This window comes from Mercenaria mercenaria, unplaced genomic scaffold (genome assembly GCF_021730395.1).
Source record: "Mercenaria mercenaria strain notata unplaced genomic scaffold, MADL_Memer_1 contig_593, whole genome shotgun sequence".
Lineage (NCBI taxonomy): Eukaryota > Metazoa > Mollusca > Bivalvia > Venerida > Veneridae > Mercenaria > Mercenaria mercenaria.
This window is the reverse complement of record NW_026463475.1, coordinates 7,960-15,918: the sequence shown is the minus strand read 5'-3', so window position 1 is coordinate 15,918 and position 7,959 is coordinate 7,960.

Genomic DNA, 7,959 nt, shown 5'->3' with positions numbered 1-7,959 from the left:
TTATCTGTCCCAGGCATTGTTTTCTTCTGTACATGTACTAATTTATTATCACCTAGTTACTGACAATTTTAATTCATAAACCAAATGTGGAGAACTGGATAGGATAGAACACTACAGAAAGTTCATTTAATTGCTGCATTTTTACTTAAAAATGTAAACTCTGTTTTGTTTTCAAGCAAAACCTTTATCTTTATTTGCAGGTCAAATATTAAACAAGGATCATAAGAAAGAATAGATTTAGACATTTGTGAAAGGATCAATAGAAAATTTGGAGGTTTACTCTTTCTGAAACGTATAACTACAACAAAGATGTGATCATTGTATTAGAAACTGAATTTTCCATTATACACTTATCTTTTTCATATTTTTTATTTTTATATTATATTTGATCGAAGTAGCATTGAAAAAACAAGAATATATAAATATTTAAGAAAAAGTTACTGCATTTTGTACTTGGAATAACTTAAAGAGGAGATACGACGCTTCATTGATTCTTGATATTAGCACAATTGTATGTGATATTGATATCTCATTTTGATCGAATATAGTGGAATTGAGATACATCGGTTGGACAAGCGATGCGACCTTGACTCAGCCCATATATTTACTCGTATAGAATACCTTTTTGAACTTATTTGAAATTCCTATTTAAATAAAAACTATTTATTTGTATTTATTGGATCGTTCGACAAAGATTAAAGATATCAGGAAATTATAGCTATATTTCTTACGAAGCTTTAAACTTAGTTACTTACAGATTATATGTATGGGAACACTTGATAATTAGTTACTTTAACTATGTTTTCCATTTTAAAATTAGAAACCATTTGTAAAGGGTATCAGATGTAAATTGACTCAATTATAAAGCTTGATATAAGCCGTTGTTAAGTACGACTGTGTATTGGTCAAAATAGTAGGAAAGCTTTTACTGGCGAGGAAACCCGGGTTCGATTTTTCAGTCGGACATATTTTTTGTTGATTAAGCATTTTTAAAATAGTTTAGAAACAAAAGATTATGTTCTAATACTCATAATATGACAAACTTTCCAGAAGGATCATTCTTAGCCTATAAATTTGGAGTCCAGGTGTTTCTTTTTCTTTCTTATTATACATTTCACTGTAAACCTATTGTATTTCTTCTAAATTGCATACTTTTACTCTTTATAATAAATACGTTATAATTATTTTGAGTAAGCATGCAGCTGAAGCATCTTTAGTTCAGCTGCTTTGTCTGTTTGGGCAACATCAAAGCGTATATTTCAACAAACACTAAAAAGTAACAGATAAAAATGAAAAAATGTAAATTGAAACGTTTGCTTTTATCTTATCTTATTTTAATAGAGAAAAGAAAATTAAAAGGAGATTCAAACCAGGAACTAAAGAACTAGGAAATTCTACACGGTCGGGTCGGCATAACGCTTTATCAAAATTTCTAGTTTTATGCATGTGCAGGCTTTTCATTTACTTTGCAAATAAGTTATAATTTATATGCAACGATAAAGATGTTTACTAAGAGTTAACATAATACATACACAAGATACTAGAAAAAAGTATTAGCCACGGATAGGGTAGTATTGATACAAGAACACCTTTATATTTTACTCTGCGGGTCTTAGTCATGTAAAGTATCGTTGACATTACTGTTGTTATAATGATATCTTAAACAATGTGCGTCATTTCAAGTCTATGATTCACAGGTTTTGATTTATTCATGCTGATGTTAAGGATCTGTCACAACATGCATGTTTGTATTTGTTAAAGGGAGCAAACTCGAATAAAAGGGTTCAATTTTAATATCTTTTTATAACTTTGAGTTACGAAGAAACCAATTAAAGGGAGCAAACTCTATGAAAGATAAACGTCTTATTCTGGATTTATTTTGTGCTGTAATGCAACTTCTGTTGTTGCAGACTTACTGTGTGTTTCCTAGTGACTACTTATTCTAATTAGAAATAATGTACCGGTAAGACTATATAAGCACAAATATTGTTAACATATTAATTACATTTTATAAGGTAAAACATTGTTAATATTATCAACCTGCAAAGATTAAATTAAAATCTGAGAAATGATCGTGAATTTTTCGTCTTACGATTTCCCTGTCAAAAAGTAAATCAAAATTATGTGGAAATATTATTGGTGCAATAGCTAAAAATAATATCGCATTCGTTTCTGCAGTCGATATGTGTGCTTGTTTTAGTAGAATTATTGTTATTTTGGAGAGTTTTGTATTTTTTCACGTCGTCTTTAATACAGATCTAGCATGAGTTTAAACTCGTTTTTCTCTCCAGTTAAGTAGGTATCATTTTGATAAGTAATCATTGTCACTATGTGGTATCATTGGAGAAAAGACTCAGAGCAAAGGGGAAATGTTACAGTAAACTAACTTACAACTTCATTTGAAAGAAAATATAAAACGTGGTGTTAATTTGCAATCTTTTATCTTTAAAACCTGTGCAAAGACATTTATTTCTCTATGTAATACCGGTAGCTAATTTCACCAGACTTTTTGTTGCGTTATTTTTGTTGGGATCCTGATGTAATTCAGCGGGATTTCAACCTAAAACGCTCTGGGATCCAGGTTATTCCCACGGTCTATATATACTGGGATCCCACTGAGATCAATTGGGATCCCAGCGGAATTTTACCGGGATCTCAGTGGGAAAAAATTTCGGGATCCCGGTATATCCCGCTAAGATCCCGGTATATACCACCGGAATTCCCATATGAATTCCCGATGGAATCCCACCTGAAATCAGGGATTCCCAATGAGAAATCAAGTGGAATCCCGCCGGGAAAACCAATGTTTCCCACTGAGAATCCCACCGGAAGGCACTAGGAATCCCGAAAATTATTCCCGCTGAAATTCCCACTGAAATACCGTCGGGATTTCCACTTGAATTTTCTATAGGGATATATATTACATTATTCACTTCTTATATTTTATAAATCTAAACTAAAACAACACAACAAAAATCAACAGTATAATCTCTTGATGTACCTGTTAGCACACGTGATCTTTTAATAAATCTTCTAAAAAGTCATATTTCTGTCACACTTGCTCTGGCAAAAGTTTCTATATCTTTAGTTCACACTAGATAACCGGCTATTCTGACGCCAGCATGAAATGTAACCCCGCTGTAAATCGGTAGGTAGAATTTTCATATTTTCCTAATAAAACGAAGCCAATTCTTGCAAATCACCTTTAAGATTTTGTCAAGGAATGGACATGGCTTACATTTACAATTTCTGGGCCGAAAACGGTCGTTATGTTTTTAGAAAATCGCTAACAATTTCTTCAGTTTGAAAAATCGAACAAAATCCAAAGTTTCGTGCACATTGTTTTATTTATGAACAGCCTTTGAATTTATTTATCATCTGGTTTAAGTTTAACAGATGTGTCCTTTTGGAACACTTGTGTGAAGTTTCAGGGTTCTACGCTCTTTCTGAAAAAAATATATAAGCCATTAAATAGGTCAAAAAGAAAACCTCCGCTGGCGCTGTCGCTGAACTCGGATGTTAACATTTATAGGCTTTCTATTAACTCTAATGATTTTGAATACCTTTGTATGTAAAAAGTATTTCTACTGGCAGTGGTTTTGCGTAAACGTACTTCCTCTCAAAAATGGCCCTTTTATTTCAAGAGACTTTATGATTACATTCCTTCACACCCGGGCTGAATCTTTACCTAGTACACGCGTTCTCGCCATTTTTCCGCAACCCGAAAGCCAATCATATAGTTTTTTTTTTTTTTTTTTTTTTTTTGTTTTCTTGCGATTGCAGTCACGCCGAAACAATTCAGTATTTATTGCGACTTTTCAAGCTTTTAATTGTGATGGAAAACTAGTACAGGTGCCTCCGGGTTACTACAGAAAGTACTTCCACCTCGGGATTTGCAAATGCAAATGACTGCTTCTAGTCGTGAGTCCTTTGAATACCGTTTGAATAATTCCGTATTATAATGAATCTTAAATGCCCGTTCTTGTTTTGAAAAAAAAAGAAAAACTGTTCTTAGTGCGGTGCAATAGATAGGTATATAATCTTATTTGTGCGGTGCAATAGATAGGTATATAATCTTATTTGTCCATACAAAATTATTTAATTGCTCCTAGTGTAAATCTGCCATTTTGTTTTTATTCATAAATACATTTTCAACACTGCAAATTGTAGATGTATAGAGGCAAACTGTTGTTAACGATTGTTTCAAATCTAAATAAGCAGAACTTTGCAAAATGTCACAAGAATAGTGTTCATTTATAAGATCAGTTATTTCTTAAACATGCAAGCCACATGTAACTTTAATCAACATAAACACTTACCAGCTATTACCCGCGAACACATTACTTAATACGTGCGCTGATGCAATCTTTATATCAATACGCGCAGGTATTAGATGGTATGTGAGCACGAAACAAATAAAAACATAAACAGTTAATAAAAACACCTATGTCACATCTGTGCTACCGTAGGTAGTACTAGCCTCGCAGTGTATATGTGGTTCCTTCAATGTGTAGTATGTAATTGTTATGACTTGACTTTTGAGTATGGAAAAGTGGATTCTAGTGCAAAGCGGTCGTCTGCTTTACATTATGCAACCTTGGCCTTTATTTATCATACAAACAATTTATAAATTCCGTCCCGCTGTAATATTCAGCATCATTTCTAGACAAGCTCATAGACTATGATATCTTTTTACATTTTATGACAATGTAGTTAATATATCCTATGTTCAATATCCTCTGTAAAATCTCTCAAACAGACTGGCTTTTGTCTTCATGGAATAAAATTCGAAAAAAGGGAATGTAGAAATATATCTATCATCTGTCTAGTGGCTAGTCCATATCATTTTAAGAACATAAAACGATCTATCGTCTTGCGAATATGAAAATATCATTACTTTGGTATATCCCAGGCGGCCTTATAAAACGTATAAGCGTCTGAAGGCCATTTAACGCTTCCATAGAATCAACAGGAAATTTCCCTTAATATAAGTTCCAAGTGCATGTATATTAATTCTTACTGATTTTAAAATACTAGATATAGCGTGAAATGTTTATTTTTTTATCTAAAAAGATCAGCTCCGCCACGTTATATATGAGCCGTGCCATGAGAAAATCAACATAGTGGCTTTGCGAGCAGCATAGATCCGGACCAGCCTGCACATCCGCGCAGTCTGGTCAGGATCCATGTTGTTCGCTTTTAAAGCAATGAGAGAAACCATTAGTGATACGGAAAATACAGACAAAATTGCTATCTGAATCAAGTGACGTTTCCCGCGTACACGACATAGTAATGTCTCTTGGGTTGACCACCCTGAAAAAGTTATCATTCTTTCCTATACATCATCCCGAAAAAACTGGCAACTTAATAAATCAGTAATTTATCCATAAACAACAGAACATTGAATTGATTTTGAAATTATAATTCATGTATTATGCGAAAAAGACTAAAGCCATAAAATCATTGCCTGGCAACTGTGAGCAAGTTACTTAGTCCAGATTAATTTTTTATTGAAAAAGTCAGGAAAATATATTGAAACAAGTGAAATTGCTATGTAATACACAGTCAGCTATCAAATAAAACCGCATGAAAATAAAAGTTAAACTATACGACACTGTAGTATAAATATTAATTCAAGACGCAACATTAATCCAAGCTGCATCACTGACCTTACTAAGTTTTACTGTGTAATTAATAATATACAATTATTTCAAAGTACCACATTGAGTAAAAAAGTTATGCGCCGGACACAAATGTTGCTAAGAGACCGGACCCGAAAGTGCGACATTAATGTTCAAGCAAGGGTGATGACTCTTGCATGTCCAAGACCATTTGGCTGTAGTTAACATTTTGTGTAACATATTTAAGAATCTCTCATGGAGTAATAAAGTAATACGCCGGTGTAACATTGAATATTGACCCCGTTGAAAGTTTACCCCATGTTGGTGTTGTCAATTTTTAACGTTGAAAAATGACCTTTTGATCAAACTCTAATTTTGTAATGTTGACGGGGTAAATTCTCAACGTTGAAATTTGGTCCATACATGGAGCATTTGCCTGTCAGACACAAAATACTTATAAATAGCTCTGTGTTAAAGTTTGTTTTGCGATAATGACATTAGAGGTGGTCATTCGTGATTGGGGCTCACATATAGTTGTATCATTTGTAACACATGCTTGAAGTTTAAAAATCAATAATTGAAAATCATTCCATGCATGTAGAATCACAGCCCGGACAAGACACTGCGGGCGGACGGACGGACGAAAGGAACTTTGCAACTTTTAGACCCAAAACCAAAAGGACAATGATAATGAAATAAACCAGAATTTCTCAACATGACAATAAGGACCATACGTGAGTATATGTAAACAGTTTACTGACTGTAAGTATACACTAGTATACAAATGAAAAACGAAAGAAATCGCAAAATCACCGATAGATTAAACAAATGCAAAATATACACGAATTAGAGATACTACAAGGCATATAACATGTCTACAAGACAGTATTTTTTTTTTACTTTCATACAGCTGTTTTCTAGATAGCCGACAGCTGACGTCAACGACTGCCTATTGCAAATACAGCGCCGTTTTCGACAGTCATTTTTTTTCGAACATGCCTATTTAACGTCTAATATATTTTTTTTCAGAAAGAAAGCAGAACTCTGAAACTTCACACATGTTCCGAAAGAACACATCTGTTAAACCAGATGACAAAAGTGTTCACAGGCTGTTCATAAACAAAACAATTTGCCCGAAACTTAAGATTTTTTGTTCGATTTTTCCAACTGAAGAAATTGTTAGCATGTTCCGAAAGAACACATCTGTTAAACCAGATGACAAAAGTGTTCACAGGCTGTTCATAAACAAAACAATTTGCCCGAAACTTAAGATTTTTTGTTCGATTTTTCCAACTGAAGAAATTGTTAGCGAATTTAAAAAAAAACACAAAAAAAAAACAACAACAACATACCGATCGTTTTCGGCCTAGAAATTGTAAATGTAAGCTATGTCCATTCTTTGACAGAACTGTCAAGCTGCTTTGCAAGAATTTTCTTCGTTTCAATAGAAATGAATGAAAAATTTTATCGACCGATTAACAGCGGTGTTACATTTCCAGCGTTTTTTTTTTTGTCAAGCGGGCGTAAGGATAGCCGGTTATCCAGTGTGTAGTTTAAAACACGTTATAATGGGTTTTGGTTTTCTCCGTTAATTTAGTTAAATTATAAACAGAATAACAAATGCTATACCGAAACATTCGGTCTTTTACTTTGCTAAAAACTAATCTAGTCGAGTATTTATACGTTATTAATTATTTCTATTCATTGTTTCATGTTTTCAAATTAAATAACTTGGCCTAATTGTTTTGGTATAAATCTACATGTTAATACGGTGGTATGTTTAGGACATGCATTTATTTTCTTAAGATTAAATTATCTCGTGCGCACTGCATCTTATCTTGAGCGCACGACATCTTATATTGAGTGATCAACATCTAATCTCGTGCGCACGACATCTATTCTCGAGCGATCGGCATCTTTTCTTGAGCGATAAATATCTTATCTCGTTTACACGACAGCTTCTCTCGAACGCTCAACACCTTATCTAGTGCGCACGACATCTTATCTTGAGCGATCAACATCTTATCTCGTGTGCACGACATATTATCTTGAGCGATCAACATTTTATCTCGTGCTTATGAAATCTTATCTCTAGCGAACAAAATCTTATCTCAAGCGATCGACATCTCATCTCGTGCACACGACATCTTTTCTTGAACGATCAACATATTATTTCAGGCACACGACATCTTATCTCCGGCGATCAACATTTTATCTCGTGCGCACGACATCTTATCATTATGTATTTAGGCCCTTTATGTGAATTCAGATCATCAGTAAAAACATACGACTGCCACCGATCAACGTCTTATCTCCTGCGCACGACATTTTATCTCGA